Source organism: Salvelinus namaycush, chromosome 26, assembly GCF_016432855.1.
Source record: "Salvelinus namaycush isolate Seneca chromosome 26, SaNama_1.0, whole genome shotgun sequence".
Lineage (NCBI taxonomy): Eukaryota > Metazoa > Chordata > Actinopteri > Salmoniformes > Salmonidae > Salvelinus > Salvelinus namaycush.
The window spans coordinates 7,765,243-7,785,664 of record NC_052332.1 but is presented as its reverse complement, the minus strand read 5'-3'; the positions used below and the strand labels follow the sequence as shown (position 1 = coordinate 7,785,664).

Here is a 20,422-nt window from a genome sequence, read left to right as displayed (position 1 = left end):
GTGGTTCTGCAGGTGGTGACCACAGACCACTTCTCAGTTCCTATGCTTCCTGGCTGATGTTTTGGTCACTTTTGAATGCTGGCGGTGCTTTCACTCTAGTGGTAGCATGAGACGGAGTCTACAACCCACACAAGTGGCTCAGGTAGTGCAGCTCATCCAGGATGGCACATCAATGCGAGCTGTGGCAAGAAGGTTTGCTGTGTCTGTCAGCGTAGTGTCCAGAGCATGGAGACGCTACCAGGAGACAGGCCAGTACATCAGGAGACGTGGAGGAGGCCGTAGGAGGGCAACAACCCAGCAGCAGGACCGCTACCTCCGCCTTTGTGCAAGGAGAAGCACTGCCAGAGCCCTGCAAAATGACCTCCAGCAGGCCATTTGTGCATGTGTCTGCTCAAACGGTCAGAAACAGACTCCATGAGGGTGGTATGAGGGCCCGACGTCCACAGGTGGGGGTTGTGCTTACAGCCCAACACCGTGCAGGACGTTTGGCATTTGCCAGAGAACACCAAGATTGGCAAATTCGCCACTGGCGCCCTGTGCTCTTCACAGATGAAAGCAGGTTCACATGCACATGTGACAGACGTGACAGAGTCTGGAGACGCCGTGGAGAACGTTCTGCTGCCTGCAACATCCTCCAGCATGACCGGTTTGGCGGTGGGTCAGTCATGGTGTGGGGTGGCATTTCTTTGGGGGGCCGCACAGCCCTCCATGTGCTCGCCAGAGGTAGCCTGACTGCCATTAGGTACCGAGATGAGATCCTCAGACCCCTTGTGAGACCATATGCTGGTGCGGTTGGCCCTGGGTTCCTCCTAATGCAAGACAATGCTAGACCTCATGTGGCTGGAGTGTGTCAGCAGTTCCTGCAAGAGGAAGGCATTGATGCTATGGACTGGCCCGCCCGTTCCCCAGACCTGAATCCAATTGAGCACATCTGGGACATCATGTCTCGCTCCATCCACCAACGCCACGTTGCACCACAGACTGTCCAGGAGTTGGCGGATGCTTTAGTCCAGGTCTGGGAGGAGATCCCTCAGGAGACCATCCGCCACCTCATCAGGAGCATGCCCAGGCGTTGTAGGGAGGTCATACAGGCACGTGGAGGCCACACACACTACTGAGCCTCATTTTGACTTGTTTTAAGGACATTACATCAAAGTTGGATCAGCCTGTAGTGTGGTTTTCCACTTTAATTTTGAATGTGACTCCAAATCCAGACCTCCATGGGTTGATAAATTTGATTTCCATTGATCATTTTTGTGTGATTTTGTCGTCAGCACATTCAACTATGTAAAGAAAAAAGTATTTAATAAGAATATTTCATTCATTCAGATCTAGGATGTGTTATTTTAGTGTTCCCTTTATTTTTTTGAGCAGTGTATATTTGTTTCATATCTGCAAAGTAGTTCAAACGCTGTCAGTTCCACTTTAACTGAATAACTTTTCAGCCAATATTGACATATGTGAGAGAAGGTCGTTGAGGTGAGACCGGGAGAGCCTATCACCTTACAAGACATTATGGTGTGTTCTTAGTCAGCACGACACAAACACTACTGAAGCTCTTAAACTGAGACATTAAGGTTGGCTTTTCCATTATACACTCAAATACCAATTATCAAACCGTAATAGATACAAAGTTACTTTTTTACTTTTACAAAAAAAACGTTTTTGTTGCATGCTGAGTGAAGCTGGTAAGCAACCCAATTGCTTCTACTGCTCTCAGACAAGACACAAACAGACAGACCGATGTCCTTACTCCTCAAGAAGGCCAGGCAGACTGCAGTCTGTGTGTACATCTACTGGACCTTCTGTGAAGTGGGTGAAGTCATAGCTACCTCCCAGGTTTATTTCAGTCCTGTATACTACTTCTGGGTATGTTTGGTGCTGGCTGTGTCTAGAGTAAAGAAGGGACTCGGGTGCTGCCGGCTTGGTTTCATATGTACTTTCTAAGCAGGTGCAAAAGATAACCTAGAAACACGAATCTGAGTCAAATACAGAATAGACTTGAATACTGGTGGGGAAAACGGGCGGATGCTAGTCATCATAAATTTCCATGAACCATTTCCTTTCTGAGTCAGTCACATAGTTGACAGGTCACATCAACTACACCAGACAATAGACAAAGCTGAAGTGACTCCTCTTGAACCATAGATTACCACTGATATCATATGGCATTTAATAAGCTCACATTCTTCAGGATAATAGATGTCATATCCTCCTCAGATGAGGGACAATCACACAGGGCGTATCTGATTTCAAAACTTTAATTGGTTTTCTTTATCAGTGTGAGGGTGTGTTTGCGTTCCATATTGAAGGTTAATCAAGCGGAAGGCTATCTGTGGGCATTGGTGTTGTATTACAGCATCAGTCTATTGGCTGATCTATGTCTGTCTGTCTGTCTGTAGAGTGGGTCATTCTGCCTGCCTGCCAGACAGACATCAGACTATGTGGTCTTGTCTAGAGCTAAATTAACTCATAGTTGTATCAAGGGCTTAACAATGCTTCTCATGATGTTGCAGCCCATCCGCATCTTAACACTTTAACACAACAATGAGTCGGAAGTTATGCTGTTTGTCACAGCTCAACAGAGGTGGGACCAAGTCACAAGCAAGTCTCAAGTCACTAGGTCCGAGTCTCAAGTCGAGCCCCAAGTAGAATGGGCCAAGACTAGAGTCAAGTCCAAGTCGTGCATTCTAAGAGCAAGTCGAATCGAGTCACAAGTCAAGTTAAAAAAAAAAAAAAAAAATCTATACATGCAACGACTTTTTCAACTACAAATCTTTGTCTTTTTATTGAGGCTACCAGACACCTCTTCATTATTTTGTCTACAACATTTTTATTAGCCTATGTAATTGTAAAACAAGGACCTTGTAGCTGTGGTAAGGGCATGAAATCAGCAGAAGGCAAGGCAGGTTGACATGCTCATAGTGTATATTTATTTACAGGTCTTGGTGATCCAATGGTGAAAGTGCCATATCATGCAAAATACACCAAGTAGATTTACCACATATACACGGGCAATAGCCCCAAAGAAATAGCCTCTGTATCACGCTCAATAGCACAAAATAAATCTGAACGGAAACCGGTAGAGGGCCAGACTGTATACACTCCCCCTGAGAAACCAAATTGAATCCGTCTTACAGGAGCTCAAACTGGTAGGCCTACATAATATAAGCATTTGCCCCCCAGGACCATGCAATTACCCAATTGGAAATTAAACCAATAAACTGGTTCTACAATGTAAAATGCAATTTCTACATCCATTGTTACATTGGTACATTCGTCTTAATCAGACTTAATGATTATTATTAATGATATTTCAACACCATGCATACATGGAACTATCGTTTTATCGTATTCAACGTTCTTCTGACTCCAAAGCCCGGAGCGCAGGACACAGTATTTCTATGCGCACAACAAAAATGACATAGACGTAGGACACAGACACATGGAACTGACATAAACCGTGAAATATGAACAAAGGAAAAAATACCTTGAATAACAAACAGAACTTCTACCCAAGAGTATTGCGAACGGTCACGTGCACTATAAACATCGCGCCTACTCAGGGCAGGGGTAAGAAATAGTTGGCTATAAATTGAAACTGTATCGTAGACCTATCAAACATGAAACAGATGTCTACATGTTGCAATAAACGGTACAGGGATTGAATGATGAAACGCTAGTAATTATTGTAGTATTAGATGTAATATAGATTTACCACATAGGGCCTATGCATTTAAATGTGTGAAAGCAACAGCAAACGTTTCAACAAGAGAAAAAAAACACTCCACTGGCGGGTGTTTGGAGAGCAGCGCCTATGGTGCGTCTTCGCCACAGTAAATATTCATTTTAACAACAAATTCTAAGTGCAAGCTTCATAAGTAAATTATCTATGTCAAGCAAGTGTAACATACCAAAGACCAGTAGGCCTATGCTAGTAATTGTTGCCCCATTGCTGGTGAGCTTGCGAAGTAAACAGTTAATATTCATGAGCATCAAACATTTTTGGAGCTGCATATTTATTTCAGCCAATCCTCTCTCCCTACAGCTTTTGTTTGCGCTGCACCTGATCCTATACGTCTACAGCAAATCATAAATATGCTCGCTAGCTCACCCGACCTGTGTTTATTGACAGTTTGCTGGTCCAATTAGAGTGCTGAGTTTGTGTAGCGAAACAATCTGTTGCGGTTTTTATTTTTTACAAGGGCGATGCTGCGGCTACGGTCTCTGGCTGCGTGTTGCATAATCCACATAAACTCTGTGCCACAAAATGAGTGACACAACATGGCAAGATCATTTCAAGTCATCAGTCTCAAATCAAAGTTGAGCCCTGAGTTTTGAGGCTCCAAGTCAATTTTGAAGTAGCTTTATTTTCCATTCTCAAATCATCAAATTTGTGACCCGAGTCCACAACTCTGAAACTCAATATAGCTCAGCCTGTTCACACTAGTGGGGTATCAAACCGGTGAGGCACATGGAGAGATCAGCACAACAAAAACTGAGGGGTGGTTCTATTCTTTGTGGCCTTTATTTAATTTTTTATATATTTTTTTATATTTCAGATATATTTTGGGTTCGGTCAATTTAATTGTTTGCATAATTTCTAATCCCCTTTGTATAAATACAAATCAGCACTACGCCCCCTCCCCTGATTGGAGGAAATACTTCTATTGCTATTTTCACTCACATGTACGGTATATGTAGTTAAATAATTATACATATTCCTATTTTCCTCTTTCTGCAAGTGCTGGATTTTCACCCACAGCGGCCAAACCAGCATTCATTCTTATCTTAATTCCAACCCTTCGATGTTGTCGTGTCTTTGGCATCATTCAAATCTGAAGACTTATTTATCAAATAACTCTCTGTAATTATTATTACGTGATTAAAATGATTAATCATGTAACTGTAATTAACTAGGAAGTCGGGGCACTAAGGAACATATTCAGATTACAAAGTTATAATTTTCCTAATATAACTTTCAGATTATTTTAATATCTGCTCAATTAGTCTTCGAATTAATGAATTATGATTTACCTCACGTTAGTCTCATTCCAAACGTCGTAAATTGTTGGTTATCTGCACGAACCCAGTCTTCACTGAGTCATCCATACATCAATTGTCTTAAAATCATTTATTTACTAACTAAGTAATTCACAGAAATGCATAACACAAACAAACAAAGTAGATGGTTACAAAGAAATTATAGCGGATGTGCCCTAGTGGGCTAAAACGGCATGGCAGCTTGTTAGACAAAAGGGGAGTAGGGGTCAGCTGAAGTCACTACAGAGTTGCTAATTCTTTGCACATGAACGCTCACTCATTCGGGAACAATTGCAATCAATATATATATATTTACGCTCAGTGTGTCGTCGGGATCTCTGTTGAAAAGTTGTTTTCTGTTGGAGAGTTTGTCCGCTCTCTCTCTCTCTCTCTCTCTCTCTCTCTCTCTCTCTCTGTCTGCCGTGGTTAGAATGGATAGTTCAGAGTGACATTCATTCATGTCGTTATAGAATAGATGTTTCGGCGGTTGTCGGTCTTCGCATTCAGTGATACCGAATTCCTAGCTGCAGACTAGTAATTAATATCAAAGACTTGTTCTTATTCTGTCGGTATCGATAGTCTAAGAGTTTAACCATGTGGTAGCGTTAAAATATTCCGCTATCTACTCAAACCTTAGGTTTATGGTCTCCTCTCAAACCTTGGCCCTCTCGTTATCGAGGTAAGCTGGTCTCCTTTCAAACCTTGGACCTCTCGTTATCGAGGTAAGCTGGTCTGGTGATAGAAAACCCGGGTGGGGGTTTTATTTGGAAGAGCAGAAAAGGGCCTGTCCCAGGACGCAAGACCATAACTGTGCTCATGGGCGGTCCTATGATTTAGTTAAACTCCAAAGGGAATTGGAGTTTCCTTCATGAAACAGTCCAAAATCACATTACACAATTTCACAAACAGTGTCATCCTCACTCATTCATCTTATACAACAATTAGATGTAAGCCTCATATCTGAGGCTATTGTATAAACAGCGTTATGGTAATGTGGCCGTATTGTCTCCCATGAGTTTCACAAAATTGTACCAAACAGACCAGTTTGTAGCTGGATTCTTCACCGATCTTTTATACCTTCTCCAGAACATAAATGTTGTTCGGACCTCAAGTTCTGTGAGGTGGAAGAAATTCCTTTGTTCTCTCTATGAAAACTCACACTCTCTCTATACTGTGGCCATGAGGAGATGATCTCCTCCAGGAATTTACGACCTCTCTGACCACAGCAGCCTGGTTTTAGGAGACAGAGAGAGGGGAATGGTGCTCGCTGTACCCAAAGAGGGCAACGTCATGACAATGTCCACAGGTTAACAAACCTTTCCCAGTATAATATCATTTTGCTATTTCCTTTTGCAATACATCCCTCCATTTTACTGTGATGTCTTACAAGGGTCTTGAACCTCCCTATTTGTAACATTTCTACCAGTATTTCCCTAAAAATAAATACTTTACCCAAGAGGGTAATGATATTTCCCATTGACTGATGATCATGGTTTTTCCAGGTGACCTAACAGTACAGTTTACAGTTTGAACCCTGATATTAAAACAACCACACATGGACCTGACTCCAAAAACGAGCGACCGATGGACAGTGTCAGAAAATATGCTCTATTGATTCTGTTTTTCTTCGTGGCAGAGTCTGCCCCATATATTGAGGATTCTTTTTGAAGCAAGTATTTTATATAATACTGTAGCTTAGATTGTCAATTGTTTTATATACACTGCATTCGGAAAGTATTCAGACCCCTCAAATGTATTCCACGTTTTGTTACAGCTTTCTTCTAAAATTGATTTAATTATTTTTTTTCTCCTCATCAATATACAAACAATACCACATTATGACTAAGCAAAAACAGTTTTTTTTGACAATCCACTGAAAATATGCGGTTTTAATCCGCAAAACCCACTCTTAAACACAGGATGAGCCTCTATTAGTAGCCTGCTGGAAAAACAGTTTGGATTTAGATATAAGGTTTAATGCCTTAATATTTCAACGGTAGGTAGCATAAATGTAACTACATGTAAAGTGCGAATTTGCATTAGTATACGTATAAAATGTCCCAATACACCTTACTTTTCTATTTTTCAAGTTATTACATAAGCCAATCAGAATGCAGAAGTCATGGCAGAATTTGTTTTTCCGGGGAGTGATGTAATATGGAGGACCTGGCAAGCCAGCCTATTTCCTATAAAGTAAACTCCAACAGAAATAACTCCAAATTGAACTACATTGTTTGCCCTAATTAATACTGCTACAATTACATTTTCAGCAAACTTACAAGCAAATACTTTATGAATTTGTTACAAATCAACTTAGCTCTACCAGCCTGCTAACATTAACATTATGTTAGCACTATATGAGTCAGCCAATTGCTCTCATCACCTAGTTTACAGCTACATTAAAGTAAACCAAAGTTGTGGAAATACATAACGCCATCTAACCAGTTATTAAAGAATATTAGCTACTTGCAGTTATCTTACCCAGCAAGCAAGCCAGCCAGCTAACGTTAGCTATTTAGCCAACTAGCTATTAGCCTAGCCAAACACCAGGGTTATGGTTGGCAAGCTACAGCCCAACTATTGGGGACCAGCTAGAAAACAACTAACCCAACACAACTAAAACATAACCACAGATCAAAGCAAAGAGAGAGCAGAGATTTACAGATTAATGACTGGGGCCCATCTGATAGTAAAACTTTTAAAAGCATGCAGACTAAGTTGGCAACCAAAGCCAGGGGGAGGCAGGTGCTTCACTGGCAGATGGAGAGTCAGAGAAATCCCAAATGGATAGAGTCCAGTTGTCCTTCAGCTAACGCACAAGCACTAAGGCAAGGCGGAAAAAGTTACAAAACACCAGTAGCCTACTTCACAGAGAACATGCGGAGAAGTTGTCAAACAAAAAGGTGAACAGACGTGGTACTACAAAATAATAGCAAGCAGGTATGACTTTCTTTCATTTTGAGCCCATGGGAAGAAGGCACCAGAGCCTGCCGTGCTAACAGGTTCCCACTAAATAACACAGCCACAATGTCCGTGAAGAGCATGCTGCATGGCCGCACGAGCCAGATCTGGTTCTTGTTTACATCACAATTCCTGTGATTGGATCGTTGTAGCTCACCACAGCCAACACTTGGTCTGGAATGTAATTACATGCGAGCATGGCTAGTGGCTAACGTTAGCCAGCTTGAGCTAGCTACCGAGCTAGCATATGAACTCTGTAGCACAGAGTAGATCCTCCATATGACGTTGAGAATTAGTGCGTTGTAATAACCCAAATACATAACCGTTTGTACCTATAGATAACCAGATCGTGAATACAACTATCGTGAATACAACTAAGTCTTTGATGATACCATGTTGTTATATTGGTGATTAATAATGAATGTTTTCTATCCTTTAAAGGGATACTTTGGGATTTTTGCAATGAGGCCATTTAACTACTTCCCCAGAGTCAGATGAACTTGTGGATACCATTTTTATGTCTCTGTCTAGCATGAAGGAAGTTAGAGGTAATTTAGCAAGCCAATCCTAACTGGCGTTAGCGCAATGACTGGAAGTCTATGGGTATCTGCTGACATGGTAGTTAAAGGGCCTCTGCCAAAATCCCAAAGTATCCCTTTAATATGTTTTAACCCTCAAGGCATGTTCATTGTATAAATATCCCATTGAACTTTATCTGGTTTGGCATTCCTAAGGTTTTTTTCTCACATTATTTGAGAAAGGATTTTCCTGTAGTCAGTAGAGCCATGAATAATATGTAAACTGCGATATCACTAGAGACTTAATCAGGTTCATTTTCCCTTAGATGGACAGGTGTTTCCGTCTCCACGGTTTCAAGATCATATTTATTTTGCAAATTTTTCTATCAAAGTTAGTAGTTGGAAGATTGCTAAACTTTTCCGAGATATGTGCACCAAGCACATCAACTTTACCATCCGCCCATTTAATCGGGAGACCACATCGCAATTTAAAGTTTATCTTTTAGAAACCCAATGCGTAATCTAGTACACATAGTGCTTTGTTTGTTCTTTTCCTGGTAGTCCCTGGTCTTCTGTAAGCTTGGTATAGACAAAGTAGTCGACATATTGCCAGATTGCAGGGATGGGCAAGAGATGTTGGCCTGTAAATCAATTTTAATTATTTTTTTAAATCAGTCGGGGTTTGAACTTACTGTTGAGAGTTAAAATAGAACAATACACAAGGTGAAATTTAGACATTTGGTTGTTAGTCACTCTCACTCAGATATCATATTAACATGGTCATGGCAAAATGTGTAGAATTGCAGGGAATTAGTAGAATTGCATGAGATTAGCTTTCAAACAGTAAAAAGAAATCCACCCCATGTCAAATTGCACCTTCTTTCTCTATGCCTCATGGCATTTTTGAAATGTATTTCATGACATTTCTTATGAAGTTTCTAAATCTTCTCTCCACCCATGGCAAAATGTGTAGAATTGCGGCAAAACTTGCTTTAAAACTGCCTTATTTTAACTATGTCCCATGGCAAAATATAGAAGGAAAATTAAGTCTAAAACATCTCTCTACTGTTTGTGGGGGGGAGGACAAAATCCAACACATTTGTACTTAGGGTCCCCCAGAAGACTAGGGTTGGCTCTGACTGCATGTGGGGTATGGATGTTTGTAGGCAGACCCCCAAGCCACTGTGGCCCGCAAGGTGGGGGAGACCATCAACCAAGTCTCGTTTAGGGCCCTCTAAAGGCTAGGGCCAGCCCTGGCTAGTGATATAATGCATTTATTTAAGAGAGTTAAGTAGTTTAACTGCACAAATAGATTGATTGAACAAATCAGTTAATTGTATGTCTTGGACTGTGGGAAGGGTACGCAGATCCTCGATCCACTGGGATCCCTCATGATGAGTTCGGATTTTTTGTTGCCAATCCCTGGTGTACAGTATGTAACCCTGATTTTGTGTTTGTGTTCGTCTCAGGCACTGGGAGGCCGTTAAGAGGTGGGATGAAGCCATCCAGATGACTCCAGAAAACCCTCTACTGTACGAGATGAAATCCCAGGTACATTACAGCATTACAGTACTACAGCTCTCAGCTACTTATCCTCCTATCGTCCTGCTGTCTCTCTAGTTCTCTAATTCTCCAGCCATCAGACGACAGCCAGCCAAATAGGGCCAGATAAGAACTTCCTCGGTTTGTCTTTGCTACAAACAGAACATTTTGTTTTGTATGAACCTTTTTTCTCCCTTTCTTGTTCTCTGTGCTGGTACAATACAATCGCAGTGTGTCGAATTTACCTCCAGATACAATTTCACTGTCAGAGGTAAGTTTCTCCTGGAAGCTCCCTTTAGGCCACGGATGGGCAATTGACGGCCCGCTATACAGTACCAGTCAAAAGTTTGGACACACCTACTCATTCAAGGGTTTTTCTTTATTTTTACTATTTTCTATATGACAACTTTGCACACTCTTGGCATTCTCTGAACCAGCTTCATGAGGTAGTCACCTGGAATGCATTTCAATTAACAGGTGTGCCTTGTTAAAAGTATATTTGTGGAATTATTTCCTTACTGCGTTTGAGCCAATCAGTTGTGTTGTGACAAGGTAGGGGTGGTATACAGAAGATAGCCCTATTTGGTAAAAGACCAAGTCCATATTATGTCAAGAACTGCTCAAATAAGCAAAGTGAAACGACAGTCACTCATTCCTTTAAGACATGACGGTCAGTCAATCCGGAACATTTCAAGAACTTTGAAAGTTTCCTCAAGTGCAATCGCAAAAAACATCAAGCTCTTTAATGAAACTGGCTGTTATGAGGACCACCACAGGAAAGGAAGCCTCAGTTACCTCTGCTGCAGAGGATAGAGTTAACTGCACCTCAGATTGCAGCCCAAATATATGTTTCAGAGTTTATGTTACAGACACATCTCAACATCAACTGTTCAGAGGAGACTGCGTGAATCAGGCCTTCATGGTCAAATTGCTGCAAAGAAACCACTACTAAAGGACACCAATGAGAAGAAGAGACTTGCTTGGTCCAAGAAACACGAGCAATGGACATTAGACCAGTGGAAATATGTCCGTTGGTCTGAGTCCAAATTTGAGATTTTTGGTTCCAACCGCCGTGTCTTTGTGAGACGCAGAGTAGGTGAACGGATGATCTCCGCATGTGTGGTTCCCACCGTGAAGCATGGAGGTGTGATGGTATGTGGGTGCTTTTCTGGTGACACTGTCTGTGATTTCTTTCGGTTTCAAGGCACACTTAACCAGCATGGCTACCACAGCATTGTGCAGCGATACACCATCTCATCTGGTTTGCGCTTAGTGGGTAATCATTTGTTTTTCAACAGGACAATGACCCAACACACCTCCAGGCTGTTTAAGGGCTATTTGACCAAGAAGGAGAGTGATGGAGTGCTACATCAGATGACCTGGCCTCCACAATCACCTGACCTCAACCCAATTGAGATGGTTTGGGATGAGTTGGACGGCAGAGTGAAGGAAAAGCATCCAAGAAGTGCTATGTGGGAAACCTTCAAGACTGTTGGAAAATAATTCCACATGAAGCTGGTTGAGAGAATGCCAAGAGTGTGCAAAGCTGTCATCAAGGCAAAGGGTTGCTACTTTGAAGATTTGGTTTACACTTTTTTGGTTTCTACATGATTCCATATGTGTTATTTCATAGTTTTGATGTCTTCACTATTATTCTACAATGTAGAAAATAGTAAAAATAAAGAAAAACCTTTGAATGAGTAGTTGTCCAAACGTTTGACTGGTACTGTATGTATATATATAGTGCCTGCGGAAAGTATTCAGACCACTTGACTTTTTCCACGTTTTGTTAAGTTACAGTCTTATTCTAAAATGGATTCAATAAATACAAATCCTCAGCAATCTACACACAATACCCCATAAAGACAAAGTGAAAACAGGTTTTTAGAAAATACAGAAATACCTTATTTACATAAGTATTAATTGCCTTTGCTATGAGACTCGAAATTGAGCTCAGGTGCATCCTGTTTCGATTGATCGTCCTTGAGATGTTTCTACAACTTGATTGGAGTGCACCTGTGGTAAATTCAATTGATTGGACATGATTTGGAAAGTCACTGATGGATTCTGTTAAAATGTAAAATTTTTCAATATAAACTGTAGTTTGTATCCTTTGTAGCGAGTGATTATTGTGAGTATTAATGGAGTTTAGGCCATGAAACTGTGTGTATACTAATTTAGAAAGGTGGACCTAATCAGATAAGAGGAAATTGCCTAGGATCAGAGAGCAGGGTCAGGCCCAGAAGATGGATAGCTAAACAAAGAGAGGGCAATGGACATTCCACAGGGGAAAGGAGGAAAACTCATTGGGTTCATAAAATGTATAGCTGGGGAGGTGACGCCTACAAAGGAAGAGTATAAAATGTGTTGTGAGCTTTCTAAAATGTATGCACTCAGCTGATGTCATCCTTGGTATTAAACACTTGAAACTTCTCTTGAGCTTTTGGTCTCAATTCCTTATTGCAAAGAGGTTGCAATAGCATTTTTCTTTAAACAGCACACACCCATCTAAATGAGGTCCCACAGTTAACAATGCTAAGGAATTGTCCTTAGCGCTCTGAGACAGGATTGTGTCGAGGCAGAGATCTGGGGAAGGGTACCAAAACAGTGCTGCAGCATTCAAGGTCCCCAAGAACACAGTGGCCTTCATCATTCTTAAATGGAAGATGTTTGGAACCACCGAGACTCATCCTAGAGCTGGCCGCCCGGCCCAACTGAACAATCGGGGGAGAAGGGCCTTGGTCAATGAGGTTACCAAGAAACTGATGATCATTCGGACAGAGCTCCAGAGTTCCTCTGTGGAGATAGGAGAAACTTCCAGAAAGACAACCATCTCTGCAGCACGCCACCAATCAGGCCTTTACGGTAGAGTGGCCAGACAGAAGCCACTCCTCAGTACAAGGCACATGACATCCCGCTTGGAGTTTGCCAAAAGGCACCTAAAGGACTCTCAGACCATGAGAAACAAGATTCTCTGGTCTGATGAAACCAAGATTGAACTCTTTGGCCTGAATGCCAAGAGTCATGTCTGGAGGAAACCTGGCACCATCCCTACGGTGAAGCATGGTGGTGGCAGCATCATGCTGTGGGGATGTTTTTCAGCGGCAGGGACTTGGAGACTAGTCAGGATTTTAGGGAAAGATGAACAGCGCAAAGTACAGAGATCCTTGATGAAAATCTACTCTAGAGCGCTCAGGACCTCAGACTGGGGCGAAGTTTCACCTTCCAACAGGACAACAACCCTAAGCACACAGCCAAGACAACGCAGGAGTGGCTTCTGGACAAGTCTCTGAATGTCCTTGAGTGACCCAGCCAGAGCCCTGACTTGAACCCGATCAAACATCTCTGGAGACACCTGAAAATAGCTGTGCAGCAACGTTCCCCGTCCAACCTGACAGAGCTTGAGAGGATCTGCAGAGATGAATGGGAGAAACTCTCCAAATTCAGGTGTGCCAAGCTTGTAGCGTCATACCTAAGAAGACTCGATGCTGTAATCGCTGCCAAATGTGCTTCAACGAAGTACTGAGTAAAGGGTCTGAATCATTATTAGGAAACATTTCTGAAAACCTGTTTTTCCTTTGTCATTATGGGGTATTGTGTGTAGATTGGTGAGGGGGAACAAAAACAATTTAATACATTTTACAATAAGGCTGTACCGTAACAAAATGTGGAAAAAGTTGAGGGGTCTGTATACTTTCTGAAGGCACTGTGTATATATATTTTGGGGGGGGACTCCGTCGGGGTCTCAACTTGCTGTTGAGAGGTAGAATACACAAGGTGCAATTTCGAAATGTGGCTGTGCATCAGCAGTTTCTCTCACGTCAGTCACTGACATTCACTCAATAAGCCCACGTCAGCAAAAAAATATGTTGTTTGGTAAATTAGTCTAGCCAGCTATCTAATTACTGACCGGAAGGCCCCCATTGAATTTGTTAGTCACTCTCACTCGGATATCATATTAAAAACTGCAAACATTTCTCTCCACCCTATGGCAAATGTGTATAATTGCAGGAAATTTACTGTGAAACTGCTAATCTTTCACTTCGCTTCATGTCATTTTTGTGTTGAATTTCATGACATTCGTTGAAAATTACAAAATCTTCTCTCTGCCCATGGCAAAATGTGTAGAATTGCAGGAAATTAACTCTAAAACTAAATTTCACTTAGGGCCCCCATAAGGCTAGGACCGGCTCTGACTGCATGTGTGGGTATGGATGTGGGTACACAGACCCCCAAGCCACTGTGATGAGTTCTGATTTTTTTTTGTGTCACCCACCACCATCAAAGTTTCCCATCCATGCTTTAGGCTGTCAGGAGATAAGTTAGTTCTAGGACCATTTGTGTATTTGAGCTTTGCCATGAAAAACGCAGCCATTGGACACGGGGAACGGTCTTTCATAATGACCCGCTGTGAAGAGAGAAACTACGCAGCTTGTGATTTGAAAGTGGATCTCTTTATATGAGGACAGAAAGTGGAGGATACAATTTCATTTCAAATGGTCTATTTGACCATTTCACTTCACCCTCCCTCCACTCTATCCTAGGTGTCATTGAGAGTAGAGATTCGGCTAGATAGCCAACAGAGATGTGATATGTATGTGTGTGTGTGTGTGGGGGGGGGGGGTGTAATCAGCTTCTCTGCTCTATCTAAACCCGACTGTGATGTAGTCACACCACATGTCCCCTGACATACTCCAACAGTATCTGTAACACAATTAACTTTCTCCTTATAGCCTTAACCTTTCCAATCAACATTCTCCCTCCAGGCTTTTAATGGCTGACATTATTAACCATGATATGAAATCTGAGTAGAAATTCATTACGTGACCTATGTGGCAAATAATGAAAGCTTCCGTTATTACCTTCTTTAGGGAAATGTAATATCATGTTCTTTTACTCATGAAGTGTGCGTTTGTTTTAAAATGTTTTATAACTCAGTCCTCATGTCATCGACTGTATTTTTGGCTGCTACATACATTTATTAGTCATGCTTCAGAAGGGACACATAAACAAGGGTCACAAACACACAGCAGTCTACTTGTATGCTGTGTAGCAGAGGAGACATTTCCTTCCCTCATCAAGTTATATTCTGATGTTTCATTACACATGAATAGTCTGACTGGTCGGTGGAATAAAATATATGTCCCCGTTAGTCCAGTCTCTGTCTTTTGGACATTCTGCACTTGCTGCAAGACCAGCTATCAGTCTGTCTCAGAGGTTAGATGGCTCTCTCAGAGCCAGAAGACTGGGATGGAGACACAACTCTGACATTTGCCATTCACTTCCTCTCATCACGTTCCTCCCTTTAACTCCCTCAGTTTCTCTGTGATGCTCACAGTCCTCTCTGTCTGTCTGTCCATCCGTCACGCTCGCATATGAACGCCTGGTCCTTTTGTGGGTTCGTCACTTTGTTCCTTTCAAAGTTTTGATTGGTTGGCATGAGATCGATCCCATTGCAGCCATGTCATCACTTCACTGATGTCTTTCTGTTAGGCTGCATGAGAGCATGAATGATGAGGACAGACTTTATTGTCCATTGAATATAACGTTTGCCTTAGAAAAAACAGTCAAAAACATAAATCGCAGAACGAACAAAATTTGAACCCAAGAGATTGGAGTTTTGTTATGAAGACTCATGCACCATTTGTTATTTCCTCAGTTTCTAACCTTAATACACAACATATATTTTTTTTTATGTCTTAGACAATCACTTATGGAGTCACTATTCTCTTCCTGGGAACGTCCTCTCTGGGCCCGCCCTTTCTACCTCAGTACATTACAACACTGGTAGCTCCTGTGGTCTGCAGTCCAGAGACAGATGGAGTCATTAGCAGTGCATCACTGGAGGTCACTGTGTATTGTGGCCAGTACTCTAACCCTCATTTGTAATGTAATAACAGGTAATTTACCAGGATCCTGCCGTAGTTCGCCTGCCATTGCTGAAATTAATACATAACATAGACCGTAGGACTGCACTATAATGTCAGGACCAATACGTTTTCCAGAGGGGTGATTCCTCACTAAACCAGGACTAAAAAATATCATGATTTTTACGAAATGTAATCCTTAAAATATTCATTTTTAAAATGTTTATTTTTATTTTGCCTTTATTTAACTAGGCAAGTCAGTTAAGAACAAATTCTTATTTTCAATGACAGCCTTGGAGGAAGGATTGTTAGCATATATTTGACATTTTGATCTTAAAGCATAATTGAGAAAAAATGTATTGAAGTTGGAATATTTGTGACATTTTGGCCTTACCCAGGCCTCCTTTAAGTCCCAATATTGTTTAATTTGTAGGTGCTACAAAGCAAAAATTGGTGTCATGACGCTTTTTATTGTTGTTGGACGTAAGACTGTAAAACACCAGGAAATCAGCTCCAAGTCCATTTTTATTTTGGAACTCTGTATCAAAGTATTCCCACGCATAATAGAGCTATACACTCAATGGCCAGTTTATTGGGTACACCCATCTAGTACCGGGTCGGACTGCCATTTGCCTCCAGAACAGCCTGAATTATTTGGGTCATGGAAACGTTGCTCAATTAGTACCAGGGTGCCTAACGTGTGCCAGGAAAATATTCCCCACACCAGGCAGGATGGGGCCATGGACTCGTGCTGCTTATGCCAAATCGTGACTGTGTCATCAGCATGACCCAACAGGAACTGGGATTCGTCGGATCAGGCAATGTTTTTCCACTCCTCAATTGTCCAGTGTTGGTGATCCAGCCTGGTCTCATATTTTTATTGTTTTATTTTTTATTTATCCTTTTTATTTAACTAGGCAAGTCAGTTAAGAACAAATTGTTATTTACAATGACGGCCTAGGAACAGTGGGTTAACTTGCTTGTTCAGAGGCAGAACAACAGATTTTTAAATTGTCAGCTCGGGGATTCGTTCTAGCAACCTTTCGGGTTACTGGCCCAATGCTCTATCCACTAGGCAGCCTACCTCCCCTCATAGACTAGACATAACATAGTAAATATAAATCCGGGACAATCAAATTAGTATGATTTGTTACTTTTGGTATGATTACATGAGACAGATGGTTACTTAAGTCAAAACTAAAGGAGGGTGGGCGTATAACGCAAACCACTAGCAACCCGCGAAGGTTGCGTGTTCAAATCTCATCAACAGCATGGTCATCACACCTTGCGCTAGGGACACTAAAAGGCCATTCTAAATGTGCAGCTTTGTCACACAACACAATGCCACAGATGTCTCAAATTTTGAGGGAGCGTGCAATTGGCATGCTGACTGCATGAATGCCCACCAGAGCTGTTGCCAGAGAATGTAATGTTCATTTCTCTACCATAAGCAGCCTCCAACATCGTTTTAGAGAATTTGGCAGTACGTCTAACCGGCCTCACAACCACAGACCATTGTGCGGGGTTAGTCGAGGTAATTTGTACATGAAGGTAGTGGTAAAGTGACTGCATAGATAATAAAGAGCGAGTAGCAGCAGTGTAAAAACAAAGGGGGGGGTCAATGTAAATAGTCCGGGTGGCCATTTGATTAATTCAGCATGATTATGCACGGCCCCATGTCGCAGAGATCTGTACACAATTCCTGGAAGCTGAAAATGTTCCAGTTCTTCCATGGCCTGCATACTCAGACATGTCACCCATTGAGCATGTTTGGGATGTTCTGGATTGACGTGTACGACAGCGTGTTCCAGTTCCCACCAATATCTAGCAACTTCGCACAGCCATTGAAGAGGAGTGGGACAACATTCCACAGGCATGATGAACTCTATGCGAAGGAGATGTCGCACTGCATGAGGAAAATGGTGGTCACACCAGATACTGATTGGTTTTCTGATCCACGCCCATACTTTTTTTTTTAAAGATATGTGACAAGGGCTGTGGCGGTCACAACATTTCATCAAGCAAATAACTGCTGGTGTCATGGTAATTGACTTAATTAACAAACACATTTAGCATCTCCTGGCTTCCCTACAAGCCACTGATGCAGACCTTTGGAACATCTACATTTGAAAAAGTCTAAATCCATGCAATATAGCCTACACCTTCACAATAGATCCATGATATATCTTAGACGAGTCTAAAGAAACATGAAATTAAGAAAATGTAGTCTATTTTAGAAGAACAGAATAGCATACTCTGAGTTGTCCTTATGTTAGGTCCTCATCTGGCAGTGCCATATGGCTGTGGGCTACACTAGTTCATTTAGCAGACAAGATTTGCTTAGAATTCTGTGACATTTTACATTATTTTATAGTATGAAGAATAAAGTTGAACAAAGCTGAATAAAATAGAAAGCATATGTTCTCCAAACGATTTGAGGGACATTCTGTGTTGAGCGGTTAACAAAAAAATAGGTACTCCTATATGCTTAATTCAGAGTTATTAATGTAAATGTAGTTCTACAAACGTTGGGCTATATGTTTTGATTTGTAATACATTGTAAGGTTCCATGATGCGACTCTAATGATTATTTGAAAAAAAGTTGCATGAAAGGCATGAGCTCTGCTTTGTTTTTCTTCACAGGCTGTACACACTTCATCAGTCTCTCATTCAAAATTTGACAAGCACTTGATAATGCCTTGAATTTCCCGGCGACATCACCTTTGTGTGGCCGTAATGCCCCCCCCCCAAAAAAAAAATCCATGCCTTTTGCGGCCAGTGGCCATTGTGCCCTTGGCTGAATATAATAATGATAATTCCCTTCTCCTAGAATGCTGCTTGCTCTGAAGCACCTCTCACTCACATGGCTCTCCATCACGTGATCGGGTCTTTCTCACAGGCTACAAGTGAAGACAGACACATCCGGGACGCAACTGCGCGAGTCCTTATCCAATTCCGAGTTGCGTATTGAAGATATAGGAAGAACTGTCCACAATTACTTTTCGTCAGCCAACAAGATGAGTAGGCCTAACGAACAGCAAAAGCATGAGCCTATGTCCATCTACTATCCCCAATACTACAAAAGTTGACCTATTCTGTGCGAGAAATAAATATTCCAAACATAGTTTGGGACAGTTGTGGGATGCGATTGATCTCAAATTAATACATCCACTAGCATAAAAACACTTGTTTTACGCAATGAGGCTGACGCAACAGATCAGAAAGTTTAGCTTAAAATGTTGATCAACTATTAAGCTATTTCTTCACATAAGCGCAGCACACAGGCTATAAGCGTGAATATTCCATTAGCGGGAAAACAACATTATCAAAAGTGACCGCAAAAGTGATTATGCATGTAATGTTTTTATTACAAAGGCGCATTTTTATTGTGAGTATTATTTTCCCCAAACTTGAAACTCACTCGCTGTTTATGTATGCCAGTTAGGCTCTACATCCCTTGTAAAGCGGATTAATGTGCTTAATTTTAAGAAGTTATTTGGCCACTTTAGTTGTGATACAAAACATATAGGCCTACAGTGCATTCGGAAATGATTCAACCCCTTTGACTTTTTCCACATTTTGTTACGTTACAGCCTTATTCTAAAGTTGATTAAAAAAAATACCCTCATCAACCTGCACAATACCCCATAATGACAATGGCAAAAGGTTTTTTTAAATTTTAGCAAATGTATTAAACATTTTTTTTTTAAATGACATTTACATAAGTATTCAGACCTTTAAGTCAGTACTTTGTTGAAGCACCTTTGGCAGCAATTACAGTCTTGAGTCTTCTTGGGTGTATGATGCTACAAGCGTGGCACACCTGTATTTGGAGAGTGTCTCCCATTCTTCTCTGCAGATCCTCTCAAGCTCTGTCAAGTTGGATGGGGAGCGTTGCTGCACAGCTATTTTGCACGTCTCTCCAGAGATGTTAGATCGGGTTCAAGTCTGGGCTCTGGCTGGGCCAATCAAGGACATTCAGAAACTAGTCCTAAAGCCACTCCTGCGTTGTCTTGGCTGTGTGCTTAGGATCGTTGTCCTGATGGAAGGTGAACCTACGCCCCTAGTCTGAGGTCCTGAGCACTCTGGAGTAGGTTTTCATAAAGGATCTCTCTGTTCTTTGCTCCGTTCCTCTTTCCCTCAATCCAGACTACTTTCCCAGTCCCTGAAAAACATCTCCACACCATGATGCTCCAACCTAGCTTCACTGTAAGAATGGTGCCAGGTTTCTTTAGACCAGATAATCTTGTTTCTCATGGTCTGAGAGTCTTTAGGTGCCTTTTGGCAAACTCCAAGCAGGCTGTCGTGCCTTTTACTGAGGAGTGGCTTCCGTCTGGCCACTCTACCATAAAGACCTGATTGGTGGAGTGCTGCAGAGCTGGTTATTCTTCTGTAAGGTTCTCCCATCTCCACAGAGGAGCTCTGTCAGAGTGACCATCAGTTTTTTAGTCACCTCCCTGATCAAGGCCCTTCTCCCCCGATTGCTCAGTT

At 41.7% G+C, this 20,422-nt stretch overlaps 1 pseudogene; it reads left to right on the top strand.

Annotated features, from left to right (window-relative positions):
* Window positions 1-20,422, top strand: part of LOC120021807 — a 50,076-nt pseudogene that overhangs the window by 15,609 nt on the left and 14,045 nt on the right.